General features: G+C 36.8%; 1 long non-coding RNA gene across 1 annotated transcript in view; it reads left to right on the top strand.

The window, feature by feature from the left end:
• LOC126935676 (uncharacterized) overlaps nt 1-26227 on the top strand; it is a 135440-nt gene that overhangs the window by 52285 nt on the left and 56928 nt on the right. The window contains exons 4-5 of the long non-coding RNA XR_007719277.1: nt 18375-18566; nt 20771-20862. This is a non-coding gene — a long non-coding RNA (uncharacterized LOC126935676). The remainder of the gene's footprint in view (nt 1-18374; nt 18567-20770; nt 20863-26227) is intronic.

The raw sequence follows: 26227 nt of genomic DNA, 5'->3' as shown, positions 1-26227 counted from the left end.
CCTGCGCATATACCCCCAGAAACTAAAATAAAAGTTGAAAAAAATCAAAATAAAATTGAATGTAAAATACACATTTTAATTTGGGTCATACTTATACAAAAACAAACAAACAAACAAAAATGTTCATTGTTTACCTTAAAGTGAAATTTCAGGCCAGGCGCAGTGGCTCACGCCTGTAATCCCAGCAGTTTAGGAGGCTGAGGCAGGCGGATCACGAGTTCAGGAGTTCGAGACCAGCCTGACCAACATGGGGAAACCTCATCTCTACTAAAAATACAACGAATTAGCTAGGCATGGTGGCACGTGCCTGTAATCCCAGATACTCAGGAGACTGAGGCAGGAGAATCACTTGAACCTGGGAGGCAGAGGCAGAGGTTGCAGTGAGCCGAGATCACGCCACTACACTCCAGCCTGGGCAACAGAGCAAAACTCCATTTCAAAAAGAAAAAAATAAAAAGTGAAATTTCACTGTGTCCTGTACTTTTTCCTGGCAGCCTTACCCTAGATCCTCTCTCCCACCCAGCACCAAGAGGAAACTGTCTCTCCTCTTCCAGACAGAAGACTAGAAATGTACTCCTAGAAGAGATGAAACAGAAACTTTCTGGACATAGAACCATCATACCCAAGGGACTGCTTCCTGGACACAGAGTTCACTTCCTGGAAAGGGAGGACTGTGAGCCTACTCACTGCTGCCTGCTGCATCTGCTCTCCTGCCCTCTTGGCTCTCAAAAGGCTGAAAGCCAGGCTTGTAATGCTCGAAATTATCTGGGGCATATGTTGAACCCCTTTAACCAAGAAACTCCTGTTTCTTGATTAGAGGTTTGGAGATCTAGAATAGAGATTTCTTTCTGAGATACTGAACTGAGACCTGCACAGACTAATGGGAAGGGGTCACACAGTGACCCCAGTCAGGAAAACCTGCCAGCCCAGAAGCTCCTCTAGGGGTACAGACTTGCAAGAGATGTTTAGTCAGTCACATTTCAAATATGAATGGTCAACTAAGAAATCCCAGATATTTCAGGAAAATCTTTCATATAAAAGACAAAGATAAAAACAAAAATATTAAAAAAGGGAACTGGAGGACAGAAAAGCAATATAATGATCAGAAGAAAACTTTAAAAATGTGCATTCTTCAAAGGGACAAGATTTAATTTATTGATCATTGAAATAAGAAGAAAATGAGGTGGAAAAAATATTCAGAGAACAAGGAAGCTCTTAAAATTAAAAATGTGAATGCAGATATTAAAAATTCAGTCCAAGATTGGAGACTAAATCTAAAGAAATATCCCAGAAAACAAAAAAGAGTAAAACAAAATAAAGTTAGGAAAATAAGAGAAATAATTAGAAAATGCAGTTCGTCTATATCCGACTAACGTTTTTTTTCTGATATAAGTAGCAAAAAGAAAGGACAGAAAAACAGAGTAAGAACCTATAAAATAAATGAATAATAAGAAAAATGTTAAAGTAAAATCTCCAGAATGAAAGAACATGAGTTTCTTGATTAAATAGGCTCAACATATACTCAAAATAATGACTGAAAAAATAAAAGAGCCATGTAAAAGTATGTTGTTTCAAAAACCTTGGGGACAAGATTCTAAAAATTTCTAGATAGAAAAAAATGTCACAGGTAGATAATCAGGAATCATATTCTCGACATCAATATTAGAAGACAGAAAAGAATGTAGCAATGTCTTCAAAATTCTAAGAAAATAGAATTTTCAACCTAGAATTCCCTTCAGCTAAACTATGAAATAAATATGAGGTGAAGATAAAGACGTTTTTAGATGTGTGAGTACTCAAAAGTTTGCCTCCAAGTATTCTTTCTAAGGAGGTTACTGAAGGACATGCTTTAGTACAATGAAGAAGCAAATCAACAACCAATAAGAGATGATATCCAAAAAGTGAGGAATCCAATACAGGAGAGAGGTGTGGGGAACTCCCGCGTGATGACAAAGGCAATGGGGGGACAGCCGGCGCAGAGTAAGCCAGCAAGTACCAGGCTGAACTGGAGAAGACAGAGGGCACCCACAAATAAAGATGGGCAATTCTGAGAAAATATTTATACTGCTGACATAATGTTGGGATATAAATGGATATTAGGTCCCTGGAAAACTAAGAAAGTGAGAGGAAGAGAGGGAGAAGATTGATTCTGTCATCAACACCAAGGAACATAAAAAGAAGGCGCAGGAAAGGAGATGTAAACCAACATTTCCAACAGGAAAGTTAAATTTAAAACAATGTGGCTCAGCAGTAAGTAATGCCTGAAGAACGATGTGTTTTAAATAAAAGTTATAGCATAGCTATATTGGGAAGATGTGAGAAGGTAAAATTTTTGAGAGTATATGTGTAAGATTGTATGTTTTTATGTGAGAGAACATATGTATTTATAGTTGTGAAAATTGAAGTCAACCTTTTACAAAGTAAAAAGTTGATAGAAGCTATAGAAAAATTAAAAGAGGCCGGGCGCGGTGGCTCAAGCCTGTAATCCCAGCACTTTGGGAGGCTGAGGCGGGCGGATCACAAGGTCAGGAGATCGAGACCACAGTGAAACCCCGTCTCTACTAAAAATACAAAAAATTAGCCGGGCGCGGTGGCGGGCGCCTGTAGTCCTAGCTACTCAGGAGGCTGAGGCAGGAGAATGGCGTGAACCCAGGAGGCGGAGCTTGCAGTGAGCCGAGATCGCGCCACTGCACTCCAGCCTGGGCAACAGCGTGAGACTCCGTCTCAAAAAAAAAAAAAAAAGAAAAATTAAAAGAATAGAGATTAGAAATGTTTAAATGTTTTTGAAATATTGAGGCTAATATTGGGGGGGAAATCTCTAACTATTGAAAATGATTCACATCTGGGAATTGGTGCTGAGGAGGGGTGCGGCCAGGAACTGCTTTTTAAATTATAAATTTTTGATTCTATGATTTTCAACCATATGCATAAAAATCTTTATAAAGAATAGATACATTTACATTTGATAAAACAATTATAGACATATGTGTGTACATTATCTATAGATGTATATTGTTTCTCCTATATGATTTCTCCTATATTATTCCTCCCCTTGCCCAGGATATAGTAGTGAGGTCCATCAGTTTCTTCCTCATACTAATTTTCTTTCTAAACTTGTACAGCACAAGTAGCCTGTACTGTCTTGTTTTCTAGCTTTTATGTGTCTTTATCTAGTCTACCCAGTTAGACTTTTGGTCCACCAAGATAAACATCATATCTCATATTTCTCTTAAGTCTCTCTCACAAAGAGACAACGCTGCACTGAACCCTAAAACGCACTCAATAAGTGCATGTTACTGATTCTACTGTTCTAATCTTTGGAACAATGTTCTATTTGAAGTTCAACAAGACTAAAATCAGAAAGGTAGGTGCAATGAAAGGACGGCTCTGGGAAATCTCCCTTCGATTTGAGGGAGAGAATTCACATGGATGTGGTAGTGTCATGATACTTATATAGTAATATCCCTCGTTAGGGATAACTTTCTCTCATGTAATCCATTGAGTTAGTGACCAAGTTCATCCAGACCTTCAGAACTCTATTCTAAAGGCTATGGTAATACAGACCATAAGGGAAAGACCAAGGAGTGGACTCCGTCCTTCAAGGACCTGCTTCTTCCATCGTGTTCATGAAGCTAGAGCTAAGTTTCAGATTTCTGGGTTCAAATGTAATTTTGAACAATACTAGTAAAATCGTTTGGTCTAGAATTACAATGAATATGAAAGGCTATGACTGGCAACAGTAATAGTTTCATAAAGGGAAATTAGATCAAAAGAGGTTTATATACAAAATACTTGGATTTTAGAACTCTAAGGAATCTATCAATGCTTGGAAAAGCTAAGTTAAAGCAATTTAAAGGAAATGCCATGTTACACAGCAGGTAATAAAGTTTATGGAATTCATTAAGAAGTAAAACAGGAATTAATGTTCCTAAAGGGGTTTAAATAAATTCATAGATGACTGATCTGTAATGGGTTATTAATGAAAATTTGATTATGTTTTTAAGCTAACCTTTGAAGTTGATGTTAAGGAAAAAAAATAATAACAACAAAAGTAAAAACAATAAAAATAACAAAAGCAATTATTGAGAGCAATTAACTATTCCAGGTAATTTATATTATCTTGTTGAAATCTAGAGCTAATTATTATTCCCCACATTTTACAAAGGAGGAAAACCAGTCTCTGATGAGTTAATCATGGGCATTAGATTTTAACCAATCCAAATATGTAAGTTCCAGGATAGCTTAAGCCTCCCATAATTGCTGGCCCAGTATATATGATGGGTCTAGTTCAGGATTGCCTTTGCTTACTACCCATGTATTTATCAAGGTGAAAGCTGTTAAATGGGGATAAAGAAACCAAATGGACCACATGCAGCCTGAGGAATATATGCAGGATGGTCGCAAATCCCAGTTTGCCTGGGGCAGACCCAGGGTAGCTATTATTATAGTAATAGCACTTTCACTCTGAAAAATGTCCATATTGGAAGAGAAATATATGGTCGTCCCAGGTATGTCTTAGTAATAAAGAAAAATTGGAATATTTAGGCACCGAGTGCACAAATATACTTAAGATTGTATCATGGAATACACTGAAATGTATCCTCAACCAAGCAAAATTTCTTAAAACCAGAGCCCCAGGGCCCCCAGCACATCATCACTTCCATTGCTAGTTCAACCCCACAACTCCTTCCCTTCCCACCTTCCATATTTGCATATTTGCATATTTCTTCCACAGTAAGAACTCTGGATTCCAACAATATTAACACACAGCCACTCATCTGTTTAATTCTAAAATATACACAAAATAGTTTTCATAGTTGATACATCCAACCAACAAAAATATTTAACCTACAAAAAGTTCAATATGTGTTTGTACTTCTATTTCCTCCAGTACTAAGAACATATAGTCAAAATTCTATGATAAAAATTGGTTGGTTTAGTTCTTTTTCCCCCACCTTTCAATGTGATTATGTTATTTATTTTAGATATTTATGGTTTAAATATATCTCCTGTGTACAGAATAATTGAGTTTAACTTTATTATCCAATTTGAAAACCTACTTTATATAAGTAGGCGAGCCAAAACTATTCTTCTTTAACATATGATTGTTATGTTTGACCTTAACACTGCATTATAACTTATATGATTACTGCTTATATTATATGTACAATGTTTTTCTCTATTGAGTATGTCTTCCTGCTATTTTTGAAAGTATATTTTGGAATTTAGAAAAATTTGTATTTTTCTCGGGAATGACCTTTGTATTCTTTTTAAATCATATATCTAATCTTTTTTCTTATTCAATATTTTACAGTTTGATTTTAATTTTTTACTATTTAGTGTCAGTAGTTTTAGACTCTCACATGTAAACTACACAACAGTCAATATTATTCTATTTTGTCCTTTTTTCTAGTAGTTTTCAGTTATATGATTTTATCTTTTTTCAGAAAATACAGCATTTACATATTACTAGTCCATTCCTTATTGCACCTTAAGTCTCAGCTGTATAGTATGATGATGTGTATATATACATACATACCTTGGAGGTATTGCAGGTTCAGTCTGAGACCACTGCGATAAAGCAAACATCACAATAAATTGAGTCACAGGATTTCTTGGTTTCCCGATGCAAATAAAAGTTATGGTTACATTATACTGTAGTCTATTAAGTTGCAATAGCATTATGTTTAAAGAACAATGTGCATACTTTAATGTAAAATACTTTGTTGCTTAAAAAATGTGAATGATCATCTGAGACTTCAGCAGTGGTCATCCTTTTGCTGGCAGAGGATCTTGCCTCAATCTTAATGACTGGGGACCAATCAGGGTGGGGGTGGCTGAAGTTTGGGGTGTCTGTGGCAATTTCTGAAAATGAGACAACAATGAAGTTGATGCAACAATTGGATCTTCCTTTCGTGAAAGGGTTTGCTACAGCATGCAGTCCTGTTTGGTAACATTTTTTCCCACAATAGAACTTCTTTCGAGATTGGAGTCAGTCTTCTCAAAATCTACTGCTGCTTAATCACCTAAGTTTATGGTATATTCTAAATGTTTTGCTGTCATTTTAACAATGTTCACAACATCTTCATCAGGAGTAGATGCTATCTCAAGAAACCACTTTCTTTGCTCATTCGTAAGAAGCAACTTCACATCCATTAAAGCTTTATCATGAGATTGCATCAGTTCAGTCATATCCTTGGGCTCCATTTCTAAGTCTAGTTCTCTTGCTATTTCCACCACATTAGCAGTTACTTCCTCACTGAAGTCTTGAACTTCTCAAAATCTCTAATCACATATGATGATAAACATTTTATCATATGCTTAATTTCCATCTATATATCTTTTTTGGTAAGACGTCTGTTAAAATCTTTTGCTCGTTTACTAATCAGGTTGTTCATTTTCTTATTGTTGAGTTTTAAGTGTTCTTTGTATATTTTAGAAACTATTTTTTTAGATGAGTCTTTTGCAAATATCTTTGCTCAGTCTGTGGCTTGTCTTGTCATTCCACATTATCATTTGCAGAGCAGAAGTTTTAATTGTAATAAACTTCAGTATATAATTATTTCTTCCATGGATTATGCCTTTAGTCTTGTACATAAAACGTCATCACCATATCCAAGATCATCTAGGTATTGTGTGATGTTATATTCTAGGAGTTTTAGAGTAGATCATGAAGGGTGTAAGGTTTGTGTCTAGTTTTATTTTATTTTTATTTAGATGTCCAGTTACTCTATTGTATTGACTTTGCTTCTTTGTCAAAGATGAGTTGACTGTCTCTATGTGGTCTGTTTATGAGGTATCTACTCTGTTCCATTGAGCTATTTATCTAATCTTTTGCAAATACTAAACTGTCTTGACTACTGTAGCTTGAGAGTAAGCCTTGATGTCATTCAATGTCAGTCCTTTGACTTGGTGTTTTTTCAAAATGGAGTTTACTATTCTGAGTCTTTGGCATCTTCGTATCAATTTCAGGATCACTTTGTCAGTATCTGCCAAATAATTTGCTGGGATTTTATTGGGATTGCATTGACTCTATAGATCAATTTAGGAAGAACAATCATCTGGATGATATTGATTCCTAACCAAGAATATAGAATATCTCTCCATATATTTATTTTTTATTTTTTATCATCAGCGTCTTGTCGTTTTCTCTGAAATAGATTGTTGTGTGTTTTGTGACATTTATTCCTAAGTACTTTATTTTTTGAGTGCTAGTGTAAATGGTAATGTCTTTTTAATTTTTCATGTTTTGCTTATTTATTACTGGTATATAGGAAAATGATTGATTTTGTATACTAGCCTTGTATCCTTCAACCTTGCTAGAATTGTTTATTGGTTTCAGGAGTTTTTTTGTCAATTCCTTTGGATTTTCTGTATATACAATTATATCATCTGTGAAGAAACATAGTTTTATTTCTTTACTCCTAAACTGCGTACATTTTATTTCTTCTTCTCATCTGATTGAATTATCAAGGACTTCCAGCACAATATTAAAATCAGTGATGAGAGGAGACATCCTTGACTTCCTTGTTCCTCATACTACCTGGAAAGCATCTTCTTTTTCACCATTAAGTACAGTGTCAGCTATAAGTTTTTTGTAGATGTTATTTACCAATTAGAGAGCATGCCCCTCTTTTCCTTGTTTACTGAGCATTTTTATCATAAATAAGTGTTGGATTTTGTCAGTTATTTTCTGTATCTATTGCTGGGATCATATAATTTTTCTTCTTTAGCCTGGCAAAGTGATGATTTACATTAATTGGTGTTCAAATGTTGAGCTAGCCTTCAATACCTGAAATAAATTCCGCTGGATCATGGTATGGAATTCTTCTGTTTGTACATCATTGGATTTGATTTATTATTAGTTTGGTATGGATTTATATATCTATGTCAGTGAGAGATATTTGTCTGTATTTTTCTCTTCTTGTAATGATTTGTCTAGTTTTCAAATTAGGGAATGCTAGCATAATCAAAATGAGTTGGGAAGTGTTCCTCTGCTCTATCTTCTTGAAGTGGTTGTAAATAGATGGTATAATTTCTTTCCTAAATATTTTCTAGAATTCGCCAGTGAACCCATCTGCATCTGCTACTTTCTGTTTTGAGAGTTTATTGATTTATGATTCAATTTTCTTAATAAATATAAGCCTATTCAGAGTGTTTTTTAAAATATATATATTTAGGCGGATTATGTCTTTCAAGGAATTGTATAATTGTATCTAAGTTATAAAATTTGTGGGCATAGAGTTTTTCATAATATTCCTTTATTATCCTTTAATGTCCATGGAATTTGCAATGATATCCTCTCTTTCATTTCTAACATTAGTAATTTTAAAATTTTGTTTAGCCTGGCCTAAAGGCTTAAATTAAATTTAATTGATTTTTCAACTAATCAGCTTTTGGTTTGTAGATTTTCTCTATTGATTTCCTGTTTTCAGTTTCATTGATTTCTATACTACTGTTTGTTATGTCTTTTCTCTGCTTATTTCAGATTTAAATTGTTCTTGTTTTTAGATTCCTAAAATATCAACTTAGAAGATTGAATTTAGATCTTTCTCTTTTAAATACATATATACATGCACTGCTATACATTTTTCTCCAAGCACTAGTTTTGCTGTGTCTTACAAATTTTGACAATTCATATTTTAATTTTTATTTAGTTCAAAACATTTTTAAATTTTTTCTTAAGATTTCTTCTTTGACCCAGTTGTTATTTAGAAGCATGATGTTTAAGCTCCATGTATTTTGGGATTTTCGCACTATTTTTTGATAACGATTTCTAGTTTAATTCCACTGTGGTCTAAAAGCAGATCCTATATGATATATCTTCTTTTTAATTTGTTAAGATGTGTTTTATGGTCCAGAATGTGATCTATCTTGAAAAACATTCTATGTGAGATTGAGAAGAATGCATAATCAGCTGTTGTTAGACAAAATAATCTATAGATGTCAATTATTTCCAGTTGATTGATGATTTTGAGTCCATCCACGTCCTTACTGATTTCTTGCCTGGTGGAGTGTTAAAGTCTTCAATAGTGATAGTGAATTAATCTATTTCTTTTTGTAACTTTATCAGTTTTTGACTCACACATTTGGATGTTCTATTGTTAGGCACATACACATCAAGGATTATTATGTCTTCTTGCAAGGCTGCTCTGTCTGAAATTAATATAGCTACTCCTGCTTTCTTTTGATTGGCATTAGCTTGATATATCTTGTTTCACCCCTATATTTTTAGTATATATGTGCCTTTATATTTAAAGTGATTTCTTATAGACAACATATGCATGGGTTTTGTTTTTGATCCACTCTAACAATCTTTGTCTTTTAATTGGCATACTGAGGCCATTAACATTTAAAGTCAATATAGTTGGATTAATATCTACCATGTTTGTGACTGTTTTCTCTTTGTTGCCTTTTCTCTTTGTTCTTGTTTTTGTCTTCCATACTTTTTCTGCCTGTTGTGGTTTTAACTGATCATTTTATAGAATTTCATTATCTCTCCTTTCTTAGTCAATTATATTTCTCTTTTTCACTTTTTTAAAATACTTGCCATGGAGTTTGTGATATATATTACAATGGATCCAAGTCTACTTTCAAATAACACTATTCCAGTTCAGAGGTACCACAAGTACTTCATAATAACAAAATTTTTCTAATTCTTCATTCCTGTTTGTTTTATCATTGCTGTTTTTCATTTCACTTATATATAAGTATCTGTAAGTGTCCATAAGTATGTGCATATGTACACAAATACTTTGTTGCTATTACTATTTAAACAAACAGCTATCTGTTAGATCAACTAAGAATAAGAAAAATAAAAGTTTTTATTTTACCTTCATGTATTCATTCTGAGGTATGCCTCTTGTATCCCTTCTTTATGTAGTTTTGAGTTTCCAACCTACATTATTTTTCTTCTCTGTAAAGATCTTCTTTTAACATTTCTTGTAGGACAGGCCTACTGACAACAAATTTCCTCAATGTTTGTTTGCCTGATAAAGTACTTTTTTCCTCCTTCACTATTGAGGAATAATTTTATAGGGCACAGAATTCTAAGTTGGTGGAGATTTTTGTTTGTTTGTTTTTGTTTGTTTGTTGTTGTTGTTTTCTCTCAACACCTTAAGTATTTTATTCCACTCTCTTTTTTCTTGCATGGCTTCTGAAGTCAGATGTAATTTTTATGTTTGTTCTTTGTAGGTAGCGGTTCTCCCTGGCCTTCTACCCACCCAGGTTCTTTGAAGATATTTTTCTATGTATTTGATTTTCTGCAGTTTGAATCGGGTATTCCCAGGTGTAGGTTTTTCAGCATTTATTCTGCCTCGTGTTTTCTGCACATTCTGGATCTGTAGCTTTGTGTCTTATAATAATTTAAGGAAGTTCTCAGTCACTACTGTTTTAATTTTTTTAGATTCATCTCTGTGTGTGTGTGTGTGTGTGTGTGTATGTGTGTGTCTCTCTGTCTCTTTCTCTCTGTCTCTCTCTCCCCCACCTTGTGTTCTCATGAGGCATGTATTGCACCTTTTGTAGTTGTCCCATGGTTCTTGGGAATTCTTTTTTAGTATTTTGTCTTTTCTCTTCAATTTTGGAAGTTTCTATTGAAATATCTTCAAACTCAGAGATTCTTTTCTGTGTCCAGTCTACTAACGAGGCCACAAAAGGCATTATTTATTTCCATTAAGGTTTTTTTATTTCTAGCATTTCTTTTTTATTTTTTCTTATAATTTGCATTTCTCTTTTTATGGTATTCACCTGTTCTTGCATGTTGTCTGCATTTGTTCATTAAAATCCTTAGGTTATATGCTTTTTAATTCCTGGTCTGATCATTCCAAGTCTTGCTATATCTGACTCTGGTCCTGATGCGTGTTCCATCCTCCAAACTGTTTTTGCTTGTTAGTGTGCTTTGTAATTTTGTTGTTGCTGTTGTCAAAAGGTGGACATGATGTACTAGGTTGTAAATAGGCCTTAGTAATATGGTAAGATGCAGAGGGAGGGGAAGCGTTTGATAGCTCTATGATTAGGTATTAGTCTTTTGATGAGCCTCTGCCCTTGGACTGTGAATTTTTTCCAGTGCTTCTCAGTTCCTCCTGCCATGTTAAGTCAGGCAGGATGGCTAGACGGAGCTGGAATTGGGCATTCTCCTTCCCTAGGTTAGTCAGGCTTTGAAAAAACACTGGCAGGTTAGGGCATGATTAAACTGTTTCCCCTGAACATAGTAACGTGTCTGTAATCACAGCTACTCCAGAGGATGAGGCAGGAGGATTGCTTGAGCCTAGGAATTTGAGACCAACCTGGGCAACATGGTGAGACCCCCTATCTCAAAATAATAATAATAATAAATAAAAAAGTTTCTCTTGAGGGCAGGACTTAATAAGAAGCTAAAATTTTTAATCTCTCAGACTTGTCCACAGTAACCCTCAAGCAACTTGTCAATTACAGTTTAGATTTTTCCTACCTTGGCACTGATTCCCATAGTGGTTTCCCCTACGGGGTTTTTGCTCCAGTAAGTTGTGCTTCTCTGTATTTGTCTGTTGATCTTGCCAAGTTAGGAGCAGCAGTTTGCCCTGTGATGGATCTACGCACAGTTGCTTATTTCTTTTCAGTTTGTTTAGACTTTTACATGTTGTTAGAATGGAACAGTAATTTCTAACCTCTTTACATGCCAGACCAGAAACCAGAGGTTAAATGCTTTTATTCCTATTTTATGTGTTTATTTTTTTAGAGACACTTTGTATGAAGTTAATTTAATGTTTTCATTTGTTTTGCTTTTTCTGCTCCATTCCAAGGCATTTTGTGGATAGACTGCTTTTGTCTAACCATATCCTCAAGTGCAGCTAATTTAATAGATGATGCATATGGTGTGGAGAGAAATAAAATATGGCTTTGCTTATCTTGTTTCTTTTCTTTTTTCTTTTTTCTTTTTTAAGATTCTTAATCTCTCCCCTTGTACTTATTCCCTTGTACTTATTTCTCTCAAATTGCTGATGCATCTCCAAGGGGCACCACACCTTCTCTATATATCTTTTTTATCCAAAGAAACGATGCTTCTGTGAGGCACCACCTCTGGTTCTGAGCAAAGAAGCAACTTCCCTGTAACCAGTTATGTAAACAACCATATACCAACCGTAACTTTTTTCTTCCTTCTTCCCTCCTGGAAATAAGAAATCACCCAAATCTTTAAGTGTCATATTTTTAGGTTATTGGGAAGATAGTGGCACCCTGAAAGACATAATAAAAGCTATGGAAGGAACTGATATGCGAGGAAAAATAAATCAATGCATTATTGGAGGTGGAAAGTATACCTTAAAGGTCTCTGGCTATTTTGAACATTTCTACAGTCTGCCCAGTTTCTATCTCTGGAGATTTTCCAGATAAATAGTGTGGCTGTTTCTTTTATTCACGACATGCTGGTACTGACATTTAACTGGTTTCTGGATGTGGCCATCACTTCCCACCAATCAGCTCACCAGTTCAACCCTTCTGAATTTTACATGTTTGCTTCTAGAGCCTATACTCAGCTGCCTTTTTAAAAAAATTCACCTTCAGCCTTGCTGTAGCTCAGAACCTGGGGATTCAGTTGGTACCTGAAACCGAACCACAAATGCCAGCCAGTTCACAAATGTAAAGTCATAGAATATGCCCAGAGCAAATGTGCATGTTTTTTCCTGGCACATAAGTTACTTAGGTTTCCAAAATTGAGATTAAAAAATTATACAATTGTGATAAGCAAGTCCCGTTGTATATTTTGTATCCCCAGTGTCTTCTTGAAGTATGAACCCTGAGTATTCATTTACTAGTTTACTAAATATACCAAGGTAAATACTTGGAATAAATATATGGTAGGTAGGAGAGTGCCGTTCCCAGAGTCTTTGAATTGTAGTGGTATGTACAAGAAAACCACTGATTACAATACAGTGTGCTGAATACCATATATAAGATGCTATGTTAGTAAAGAAAACATTCCTACAAAACTCAGGCAGACAGGGAGAAGGTTTCCTGAAGTTCCTGGAGAAGTGAGGAGTATAAAGTCCCAAATGAAGAATTTGGCATTTGCAAAGGAGCAGGTGCTGGTCTGTGCAGTAGAAAGGGTAGCTGATAGGTGTGAAGTGGGGCCAGATTGTGGTTAACCTGAATGTCAGAAAAAGGAGCTTGGCATTGTTCTGATGGAAAAGAAAGTTACTAGAGTGTTGGGGTGGGGAGTGAGAGTAAGAATCAGCTTTACGTTTTAGAAGGGTTCTTTATCAGCAACACTGTGGGCCACGTGTTGAACTATGCTTGCAATATCACAGCATCCTAGTTCCCACAAGCACTCGAGCACCCAATCAATAAGACTAAACCCATCACGAGTTCTTACATCCATGTTAACAGATCAGAAGGCAGGCTGTGGATGAATTGCCTAAATTACTTTGCCAACATAAGGCAGCAGCCAGTCTGAGCCCTGATCTATATCCCAGCTAGCAGAGAGTCAAAGAGCCTCTTAATTCAATTTTGTATAATCTCCAAGTAAGCGCAAAATTTCAAAAGCTTTCCAAAATTAATCAGTTTCAAAAATTACACTGGATTCAATGCTGAAGCTAAGTAAAAGTTCAGGTTTTCTCTGCTGTGTAACTTAGCTGGTCTTTCCTGTCTCTTATTCATGTTGGAAAAATAATAGATGAACTTTTGCGTCATTGATATTGCAGTGTCTTTTGTGAAGATGAAAGTATAATGTGTGGTGAGGTGGGGAATAAGGCACATGTGGTAAGCAACTCAGACTAGAATGGTGTCTGGATACAATACAAGAACAGCTTTAACAGCTTTGAATCTTTTTACTAAAAAGGACTCAAATTTTTTTTGCATGGATCTCAGAGTACAGCTTCAAATCCAGTTCTATCATCCATCAATTCTGGGATTTTAAGTAAGCTACTCTGCTTCTCTAAGCCTGAGTCTGAGGGACGTTGGGGTTTCAGATGTAAGAGGAAATGATGTCTTGCACTTTAGAAGTGCCTTTAACTCCTGAAGTGTCAAATTTTTCTTATATTTGCATCTCAGAGTCAGGGATTTATGACCCCAGAAGTCATGGATTTAGTACTTATGTCCCCCTTTCCTCAACTTCCACAGCAGAGTGATTGGTTCCATGCATCAAAGGACAGGACTCTGCCTACTTTGTTAGGGCCCCATTGGCTGTTGAAACCACCAGCCAGAAATTTTTAGGGATGCAACACAGAGATCATGCCCATATCCTCAGCTTCTCATAGACTTATCCATGACTTCTGACATTATGGAAAATGCATGAACATGAAACTTTAGTGACAGAATAAAGTATAAAACAAAATATTTCTCTGTGACCTTCATATTGCCACAGACAAGGTTTCCTTTAGAGTGGCAGTTCCCAACCTTTTTGGCACCAGGGACTGGTTTTGTGGAAGACAATATTTACATGGACCGGGGGTGGAGTGGGAAGGAGGTGGGATGGTTTTGGGATGATTCAAGGACATTACATTTATTGTGTACTTTATTTCTATAACGATTACATTGTAATATATAATGAAATAATTATACAACTCACCATAATGTAGAATCAGTGGGAGCCCTGAGCTTGTTTTCCTGCAACTAGATGGTCCCATCTGGGGGTGATGGGAGACAGTGACAGATCCTCAGGCATTAGATTCTCATAAGGAGCACTCAATCTAGATCCCTCACATAAACAGTTTGCAATCAGGTTCCCAGTCCTATGAGAATCTAATGCCACCGCTGATATGACAGGAAGTGGAGCTCAGGAAGTAACGTGAGTGATGGGGAGCGGCTGTAAATACAGATGAAGCTTCGCTGGCTCACCTGCCACTTACCTCCTGCTGTGTGGCCCAGTTCCTAACAGGCCACAGACCAGTACCAGTCCATGGCCCGGAATTTGGGGCCTCCTACTCTAGAGAATACTGTATCCAAGGAATATATAACATGTCCATTTAGAAACCAAAGAGTTATCTTTCATGCCACAATAACTTTTTATTTATTTTTATTTTTATTTTTTTTTTTGCCGGGGCGAAAATCTCAGAACTTTCTTACTATAGCCACCACTGAACAAATGAGAAAAAAATAAGCCACAAATTCATGAAGTCAGTATGCTTTACCAAAGAGTAATAAATGTACAACTCTGTTTTACAGCCTGAAGAAATAAGAGATTTATACCAAAATACATTTTTTGGTATAAAAACATTTCTCTGTTCTAGGACCAGGTTCTCCTGAGATGCCAGGCAGCAGTGTAGATTGAAGGGTTGGAGGGCTATTCTGGTACACCTGAGGAAAGCATAAAACACACAGATTATTCTATTGGGTAAACACCTAACTGCCTCTGTAAAAGTGGATTCTTTTTATCTCTTTATTATTTGAAGATAAGATTTTCTTTTTTAAGTCTTAGAATTCATGGGCTTTCGGTAAAATTCATAAATGCTTATTCTTTCATGTCACCCCTCATGGATTATAGCTAAATCCCACTGGAAAATTCTCATCATATTTCAAGAGAGCCCTTGGACTTTTGTTAGGAGGGACTTAACTCTCATCTTTGCAAAAAGACAGTGTTCCCATGGTGATGAGGATGACGTCATCAGGACTGGTTTCTGCCATGAATACAGCCCCATTGATCACCACGGGAATAGATAGGATAAGAGATAACAGGATTTTCTGTACAAACACAGGTAACTCAAAGATTAGCCAGGCTAACAAGCTATGAATTTTCACTAAATGTAAGCCTGATAGATTGCTTAAGATTATTATCCTCTTCACTGTCAATGGCACTCTAAAATAGCAGGAATTCTCCTGTCCTATTAGGCTCCTCCAAGGATCGGTAGCCTATATGGGTAGGTGGCAACTTAAATACATTACTGAGGTGCTAATATTAGGCTTTTGTGATCATGAGAAGTTTTTGCTCTATTAAGCCAAGTTACATAAAGCAGGAGCTGGCAAGTCAACTGGAGTGTTTCTTTTTTAGAGAACTGGAAAACTGAAATAAGTTTTACAGCACACTATAGCCGATCACCTAACTTTATTCTAAATGGAAAAGCTATACCCTTTGCAAAATTCTATTGCATTGAATTATTCTTCTATAACCATTAGTAAAGGGAAAGCATCAATTAATGTGTGACAGGCATCTTCTTCCCATGATCATAACCAATTTTACTAATATAAGTCTGTGTATAACTTGGCCTAAAATTAGTGGGTTCTTATGTCCTAATACATGCCCTTCAATATCTTAGTTTTCAATACTATAAAAAGAATATTCATGTGCCAGTATATCCATCTGTCTAACTACCTGTCTATTTATTAAGTTTTAGTTGAGTACTGATTATATTCTAGGTCCCATGATATAGATAGGAAAAAAACTGAATTATGATATTGCTCTTGCCCTACAGAACTGCAGACTCTGATGAAGGAGATAAACACATACATAATTGCAATGCTATATAATGTCTTGAATATGGGTTTATACTGAGATACACATAAATGCAGGAGTAATTAACTTTTCTGTGAGAGTTAAGGAATATATTACAGAAGAGATGGTATTTGACAGGGGCCTGGGACTAGACTGGTAGAACTCTTTGTAGTATAGTTAATATCCCTGGCTCACAAGGGGTGACTGAAAAACAGGAAGTACAAACATCAACTGGGGAAAGCTGCAAGAAGGTTGAATCTCTCATTCACATGTAGATCCCTGACTCCCTCAATATCTGAGCCATGTATGAAGTTAAGGGTGGGGTTCATGCTAAGCATATTTCTGGACCCTGTCCAATACACACAGTTGGCCCAAGGTGGGCTCAGTGTTTTTAATCTTATTTGGACTGTGAACTCCTTTAATAATCTAATGAAGTTTCTAAATCCACTCCTCTGAAAAATGCAGAACACATTAGAAATACAAATTTGCAAAGAATTTTACAGCATTCCATGAACAGTTTAAAGAGTATCTATAGAGTCTATGTTAAGAACTTTTAGTTATTAATTTAATAGACAGATACTAGAGTTATAGTGCTTGTATACAGCTAGACTATTCAACTATCTCAAAAGATTATGGGGAAAAGATAGATAATCTATAAGCTAGAATATCTTTGTCTCTGCTGTTTTATAGGGCCAAATACATTATTTTCTAGCTCTGTAATCTTGGATAACTTCCCTAAGCCCCAATTTACTCATTTTTATAATGAGGATATTAATCTCATTCTTCAGAATTTGTTGTCAGGATTGGAGATAACATACATGGAGTACCTAGAAAAGTGTCTGGCATATAATTTATTTGATTTGTATCATTATCATTAGTATCAGTATAACTGTTTGTATTGTATAATGACAATAAAATTACATTCCAGAAATTCAGGGAGCAAATTATGGTGATCAGATGCAATATCTATTTTAATCCTTTGGAGATATGTTAAACTTATTGTTTATTTAGAATTCCCTCTGCCCTCAAGATGATGAATAAAATATTGCAATTAGGTTCTAAACCCTCTGGGTAGAAAGTATAGCTCTTATATATTCTGTACTATGTTCAATAAATGTTTAATAACATGATACTACTACTTGGGATTTCTATAGTTGTTTTATTTGGTAGCCTCCAAGTACTTTATAGATATTAGTTCATTAATTCTTCCAATTCCACAGAGACTTAGTAGGTAGGAAATGTGAAAGGCATCTTCTCTGTCTGTTGGTTTAAATGCATGCCCTCCCCTCTCCCCACAAACCTTGTTGTGCCATTCTCTCCAGTGGCACCAGTGTTTAACCCCTTCCTGTTAGCGTGAAGGCCCTTCACCAAGTCTACCAGACTAGCTCATCTCGTGCAACTGTCCCAACCTTTTTTCTTCTCCTTTGTTAAAGTTTGCAGTTTCTGTTCATTTATCTTTCATAGACCTGATCTCTAAAATGGGCTGATTCCTTAATAGAGCCAGACTATAGGCATTTCAAATAATAGATAAATAAATAAATATTAATTACAATAGCTGCTGTCTATTGAAGGTCAGACACTAAAATATATCAAAAGTATCATGTATTTTGTGCATCTCAAAAATTATAAACCCATTGTATTCTCTCATTATTTCCATTTTATAGTGAGAAAAATGGGTATTTAAGAAATTAAATATACTTGTGTAAGGTTGCACAGCCAATAAGAGGCCAATCTGGAAATGGAACCCAGGTATGTTTACCCCTAAAATATAAGAAGATTTATCAGGAATTATGCAAATTCTCTATCTATTTCTCAGAGTACTCTGGGAACCTTCCAGAACCATCAGAGCTACCTGTCTGTGTCTGGGAAAATTAGAAGACTTGCTTTGATATTGGAACTTGTAGTAAGGTGAGCTATCACTGAAGCTCCTATGATTCTAATTTCCATTTGTCCTTCCTTCTTCCCCTCCCAGTCTACCACTCCCTCAGAGGATTCCAGGAGGATGTGGAATTGATGCATCATCCCAGAAGCACTCTAAAGACTACCCAGCAGGACTTTCCAACAGCCAGAGTGGACATCCTATAAAGCCTCGCTTCCCATCTGGGTCACAAAAAGATGGAAGAGACTCAGTGCTGTCTGAAAAACTGTGCAGCTCCTGAAATCCGTATGTTCAGTGAATCTTTATGTGTACAACATTCCTTTTTAGTCCTCACTGACAAGCATCCTCTCATGCCAGTGTCTCCACTCTTAACTACTCTACCTTCCTCCCTCCTGGAATCTTGGAGGATTTCTGAGACTCTACCATCATTGCAACACCTTTCTCCTCCATTATAACATCAATTATGCCATACTTTCCATCCCAACTGCTAGTGATAGACACTTGCATATAATAAAAAATATTAATTGAATCAATTAAGAGAAAAACAAAATGAGACATATCAAGGACTTGCTGTGAGGGATACTATAATGTCTCTCTCTCTTCATATATATGTATATATGTAATGTTGCTGTATTTTTTAATTTAAATGTTAATTTTTTTAATGCTGCTATTTTGATATCCACTCTAGAAACAAACCAAAAAAAATGAGTTTCAGAGACTTAAGATTCCTGAAGCCATATCATGATTAAATGGCAGAAAGGGAACTCAAATCCAGGTTGACCCAGGCTAGAAGCCTTGTCCTCAACTACCTCGTTAGCTTTGCTGTGAGAGTCAGCGGTGCTGCAGAGCTGGCTATATTTATATTTTCACTACAGTTTTTTATCAGTGAGTTGACCTTAGACTTTACCTAGTTAAGGGACCCTAGCTTTTCTGTGAACAGGTGCTGTGTTTAAGTCTTCAGAGCTTGTTCGTCAATAAAGAAGGAATGAATGGGTGGACCCATTGGTGGTTGGGTTGTGGGGAAATCATCAGGAAGTGAGAGGAGACAGTGACATTCCTGAGAAGAGAATGAGAAGGAGTTACCAGAAAGACATGTTTTGGGGTCTAGTCACTCTTAGTAATTCACCTCCTACCAGAAAGCACAGGGACTGCAAATTCTGTTCATTACCCTCATATTCTCATTTATCAGATGGGGCATTTATGCCAGAAAGACGGAATTCATTTCCCAGGGTAAGCAGCTACCTTAACAATTTATACTCAAGTTCATCCTCAAGGAATTGGGGGCTGATTAAGCATACAACTCTTCGTGGAAGACCCCAGGCTACTTAGATGCTTGGGAGATATGTGCTGCTGCTGTGAATAAAGTTTTGCAAATAGTAATGCTGATACTATCTTTATTTCAGCAGCTAGGAGGAAAAAAAGCAAACAAACAAAAAGGAACAAAAACAAAACAAAAAATTGTAGAGTCTTAAGAGTTACTTTATAAAATACTAACCATGTTTAGAGAATTCAGCTTCCTGTTCCTTTAGGAATATTCTAAATTAACATTTTATTAACCATAAATTACATTTTCTCTTGAACTTGTTCAAATTCAGCTGTAACCATTGTTACCACTAGCAAGGTGCCTGCTGTGTACCAGTCATAAAGATTGCATGAGAGAAGTGAGCTAGTGCTCAGAACTTTCTAGTTGTGCCAGACATATGCTGGGTTGCATTTTAATTCTCACGAGCACAGAGGAAACATGATTGTTACCAACTGACAAATGAAGACAGAATATGTCATTGACTGGATAATGGGTAGATCTGTGGTTTGACCTGACATTTGTCTGACTCCAAAGTCCAGGCCCTATTCTTTAGTTTATACTCTATGCTCTTCAAAGCCCATACTCTACTTCTCTGAATTCTGCAGTGTGAAAAGACCCATGTCCAATAAGGACCTGTGTAGACTGTGATTCCAATCAGATGGAAGCCAGAGTGAAAGTCATAGAGCCCTGCCTCCAAAACACCACTGAACTCCTCGTTCCCTGTGCATGGCCTAAATGCACCTCGGTAGGAGGATTGAAGAAGCCCAGTCACCAGGACAAGCTGTCTTCAGGGATTCCTGAAGCCAGGCCCATGAATTCTGTGTCCCTGAGGAAACATTGATTATGTCCCCTTTCTTGGCTTCAAATATGGGTCAAGACAAAGACCAGAAATGGTGCTCAGTTTTTTATCAAGTTGGGGGTAAAGAGCTCTATATGTGAGTAACAACACTAAACTGCAATTCTATAGTCACCCTTTTTCAGATATACTGTCTTCAGTCCCCTAGGACAGAACCCTCTTGGTTACTTTAGTATCAGTGTGACTTATTCTAGAGATGCTCATCTGTAAAAGTCTCTTTTAACTTAAAAATGTGATATAATTGTTTCTTCCTGTCCCTTTAATTCTAAAGACACTGCCAAGCAATAGGCAATAAGCAGGACATCAGTACCTCTACTGCTCTTTCCCTAGGTCCAGGATCCTGCATCCTCTCTCCCATCTGGAATCATCAGCCCAGTGATTTTTCCGAGCATCACATTGTTTCCCAACTATGAATCCTTCAGGTATGCCTGGTGTCCTCGACCCACAAAACCTTGATGTGGATGTAGAAAAAGTAATGCAAAATAAGTCTGATTCACTTCATCGATATAATTGGGGAGCTAAAGTAAAAAGTATTTTTGCCTTACTAATTTTCTCCTATTGCTTTTACTCTCAAAGACGTTTTACATCTTTTGTGTTATGTAATGTGCACAATATCCTTAATCGTTAGGGAGAAAAGAGATTAGTATCCCTTCTCATAGTAAAACAAAGTCAAAACACAAACAAAATTAAGACCCAAATGAATGTCATGACCAAACTAGACTTTTCTGGAGCTCATCTGTAGCCCATCTCTTCAATTCAAACACAGGACATTTTATAGAGTCAGGATGCTTTTTCCCCTTAGTGTTTATCCTAAAAGATAACACTCCCTTAGGTAGTTATTTAGGAATAGATTTATTTTTGGGGGTTAGTTTTTCTTCTCCTGGAACAGTCATAGTAAATATGCATATTACCTACGTACAGAAATAGTAGCCTCCTACTTCTCTCGGCAGGTTCAGAAGATAGTTCTTTTTAGAGTCTGTGAAAGACTGTTGATACTGTCAGTGGTGTTAACCAAAGCTACACCTCAGATGAGACTGAGCAGCAATGTGTCTGTGCTTTCATGTGGCTAAAGCACTAACACAATTATAGTGTCCTAGCTGACTGACAGTTTTGGTTGCTGGTTTCTTAACAAGAAGAGATGGTATTAAACCTGGCAATTGTCTATTTTTACAAGCTTAAGGGAAGTCACTCAGGTGAATAAAAACTCAAAGACCTAAGTTGAAGAGCCTCATTAGAAGATGTTTGAATATCATCTTGCTTTATTCCAAAGGTTAAACACATTTAACCCAGGAGGGAGAAATTCTGCAGGAGGCAAGTGGAGCATATCTTGCTTCTCAGCTAGCTCTGAGGCTGAGAGCCCAATGCCACCCACCCAGCAAGCAAGCAGACACAGTCTTGGGACCTAGAGAAACACTTTAAAGGCTAGTTTTGTTTGTTTTATTTTTATTTTTCATTAACTGAGACAATTTGGAATTTAGGTCAATTGACAGAGAGTGCATAGGGTCACACTCTTTCAAGGCAGCTTATATCTGGTTGTATTTGCATGAACAAATGGGTGGGCCTTGAGCAAAGTGTAGCTGAGGATAATCAGTTTCTTCATTCCAAATCTTGGCTGCAGCCTCCCCAGCACCCTACGCCCAGTTCTGTATGTTTCAACAAACAGGAGATATGAAGGAGCTGACAGGGTTTAAGGAAGACATTTAAAGATGAATAATGAGGCCAGGCGATGTGGCTCACGCCTCTAATCCCAGCACTTTGGGAAACTGAGGCAGGTGGATCACCTGAGGTCAGAAGTTTGAGACTAGCCCAGCCAACATAGTGAAACCCTATCTCTACTAAAAAATAAAAAAAATAGCCGGCGTGGTGGCAAGCGCCTGTAGTCCCAGCTACTCGGGAGACTAAGGCAGGAGAATTGCTTGCACTTGGGAGGCGGAGGTTGCAGTGAGCTGAGATTGCGCCATTGCACTCCAGCCTGGGCAACAGGAGTGAAACTTTGTCTCAAAATAAATTAGTTAATAAATTAATTAAAAATAAATAAAGATGAATAATGAGTCAATAATATAATTGTTTTAAAATAATGGCTGAAATAGTATTGTGTTTAACTACATTAAAAAACTTATTTTCTTCTGGAATATGAGGCATATGGTAATACAGCTTCTACTGAGTGAGAGGAAATTGGTTTTAAACTACACTGAGGTAGAGGAAGTTGCACAGAAATGTGTCTTAGTCTGTTTTGTGCTGCTATAACGGGATACCTGAGACTGGGTAGCTTATAAAAATGGAAACTTATCAGCTCACAGTTTTGGAGGTTGGGAAGTCCAGTGACACAGTGCCAGCATCTGGCGAGAGCCTTCTTGCTATGTCATCACATAGTGGAAGGCAAGAGGGCAGGAGAGGGAAAGTGGGGTCTGACTGAACCTACCCTTTATATCTACACCAATCCCACCCATGAAGGTAGAGGCCTCCTGGCTTAATCACTGCTAAAATGTGCTTCCTCTTTATACTGTTATAATGGCAATTAAATTTCAGCATGAGTTTTGGAGGGGACAAACATTCAAACCATAGCAATGTGTAAAGCCAAGAAAAAACAAAAAACAAAAAATCAGCTACTTGCATTGAAAGGTTGAATGCCTTGCCTTGAAGTGGAAGTACAGTTCTACGGGACTGTCCAGTGCTCTTTTCTTAATGCAGTGATGCAGGAATTCAACAGACAATGCTATAGGTTGGTTTCACTATTGACTACTAGCAATTTAGCATGATTCAAAGAGTGATTGCTTTCTAAGTACAGAAGAATAAGAGGTTGAAATAAAGGTCTTTCCTTCAAGGTCTAGCATAAATACCACCTCCTCTAAAAGTCTTCCCCTACCTCCTGAGAAGGAATTAATTTCTTTCTCTTCATTACTCCCACTAGATAATTAACTTCTCCCTCCTTATTAATTCCACCTTTTCTATGGTGTTTATCAGAGTCTTCTTTACAATATAATTAGCTAGTTCTCTAATAAATACCATATTTCCTCCTGACAGTTGCCATGTCCTGTTCATTGCTGTGCACTTCACAGTGCCCAGTAGGATGCCTGGCACTAGCAGAAGCTCAAAATGTAAAGTGCATTTAAATAAACAAAACTCTCTGGGTCTCTCAGGGAAATTTAAAGCAACAGATGAAGAAATATTATCCCTGGGGACTTGACTTTCATATTTGGTAAACAAATGACCTACATTTAAGTCAAAATATAAAAACCTCAAGCAGAACACAATTAGACAGCTTCAGATTAGAAGGATTCAGAAGAAAGGAGTCAAAACAGATGAGATCTGAAGAAGATTTCCGAAGTGTCTGCCATCTGCACAGTATTAAAATTGTTTTACATACAATTTCATTTAATGCTGAAAAAATAAAATAAAAATTTAAGTTGCAAAATAAATGTTATTGTTTCCACTTTGAGGATTGGAAAACTGAGGTTTAAATAGACTATGTAATTTGTCTGAGACCACACGGCACTATTAAATGATTCACTTGGACTCATAATTAGAGTCCAAGTTACCTTGGCAGCACTTTGGTGACTTTACTCTGCAGATTTGCTTTGTATAATAAATGTAACATGAAGGAGATGTAAAAGGGTACGGATTATAGGGAAGGTGAGAATGGCTCTGATATGCTGAGTACTCATAAAAAATAACTTGTGCCATGCATGGTGGTGCACACCTGTAATGCTAGCTCCTCAGGGGGCTGAAGCAGAGGACTGCTTGAGCCCGGGAGTTTGCTCTAGTGAGTTATGACTGCACCTATAAAAATCGCCATTGCGCTCCAGCCTGGGTGATAGGTCAGGCCCCATCTATTTAAAAAAAAAGATAACTCCTGATCTCAAGCTCTTGCCTTCCACCCAATAAACCAATCAAATGTTGATATTTCCTGGGGTTTCTTTGTTAAGTTGGTTGTGGTTGCTATCTGTCCGGCTGTGGTGAGTTGAAAACATGATTCAGAATCATCTTCATCAGGTCTAATAAACGACCCTTTAGCCCACCTGAATCTCTGGGTCTGAGAGCCAGCCCCTCTTGGTATGATCTGGCCCACACAAGACAAAATTAAGTTTCCTCTCTCACTCCGGGCTTCCTGGACCCACTGAGGTCTTCAAACTGTAGTTCAAACTAAATGTTTTCCCATTTCAGTCTCAATGGAAATGGAAAATTTCTCTGGAGAAGAGTCACTATGTACAGACATGAGATTCCATGGCTCGTCTGAGCCCAGCTGCTGGAATAAACCTGAGCTAGAAACTTTAATGCAATGTGAACTTTAATGTGACGATTAGCACAGGGATCTTTTCCCTGAGGCAATTAACTTCTGCTCTTCTCTCTAACCATGATTTCAGCACTGGCAGCAGGCAGGAAATGAATGTCACCATCACAGTCACAGTCAGTCAGCTTAGACTTGTACCCATAGGGGTCATTCAATTCAAGATTTCTTTGCATTGTTCATGCTTGGAGACCCAATATTCCCTTCAGGTGCTATGATTACATTAGAAGAGAAATAATCACCAGTGGCCCCCAAACCAAGTCAGACTTCTCAACATCTGGAGAATGCTACCATGGTGCATCCCTATGCTGGCATTTTCTCAGAACCCTTAATAAATAAATGGAACTCCATATATCCCTCCATTTATGTCCCTAAATGGTAGCTGCTTGGGGATGCATAGATGTGTTATTGGCCACCAGGGACTCTCTTCAGTGGTGGAATGTCCTGTATCCAAAATAGGCAAGAGATAAACAGTAGAAAACAACCAATTGGGGAAATTTATAGAAAAAAACACTCAAAACCCATCTCTAAATCAATTTGAAAATGTATTCAACTCAAAAAAAGAAAAGAAGAAGAAGAAAAAAAGGAAAATAAAAGAAAGCTTGGGATATATCATCCTGGCAGAGAAGGAGGCAGGGTAATATTGTGACATTATCCTTAAATCTAAGAAGATAGAGAGCCAGCCATCCTTCACTGAGAAAGACATGGGAAGAAATGTGACTGATTGTAGTAGAAAAACCTCAGGTTAGTTATAAAAAATCCCTTTCTGTGAGGTGTAGGAGGTCCTCGAACAAATGAGTAAAATATAATTTAAAAACGTTCTCCTAGAGAGCATAAGGAAAGTGTCTTAAAGCAATTCTGCCTAGAAACAGGATCTATAGAATTCTTGTTACTCAAATGTGTCCCATAGATCAGCCGATCAGGCATCACATGGTAGCTGGTTAAAATGCAAAATCTTGGGTACTACTCCAGATACACTAAAGCAGAATCTGCATTTTTAAAAGATGCATTTATCCATTAAGCATCAGGTCCAGATAAACAACTGAATTTATCTATGGCTTAGACAGTATTCATGGTATATAGTCATTTTTTGTTTTTAAAGAAAATTAACTTAACAGCCTGCAAAGCTAGAGATTTTCTCTTGTTTCCTATTGCCTTTCTAGTTCTCTTAGCTTGCAGTACTCACAGCTGCCTGGATGCATATTCAGGAGCACCAGTGACCTTGAATTGGACGGCAAGCCTGGGGTCATCCCTGAATGCCTCAGAATCTCTGTGTCATGATTTTAATTTTTGAAGAAGCTTTTTTTTGTCAACTAAGTCATGTATATGCACATACAAACACACGAGCATAAACACACACACACAGAGTATGTTTTGAAAAGAAAAGAAAATCATAGTATTGATTTGTGTAATGAAATAATGTTTTCCCAATATTGTTGGTTAAATTCTCTAGTCTGGCTTCATCTCTTTTATTTCAAATGATTTAACTGTTGATTAGG

The sequence above is a fragment of the Macaca thibetana genome, chromosome 14 (assembly GCF_024542745.1).
Source record: "Macaca thibetana thibetana isolate TM-01 chromosome 14, ASM2454274v1, whole genome shotgun sequence".
In the NCBI taxonomy this organism is placed as follows: domain Eukaryota; kingdom Metazoa; phylum Chordata; class Mammalia; order Primates; family Cercopithecidae; genus Macaca; species Macaca thibetana.
The sequence above is the reverse complement of the archived record's forward strand: the minus strand, read 5'-3'. Positions and strand labels throughout refer to the sequence as shown.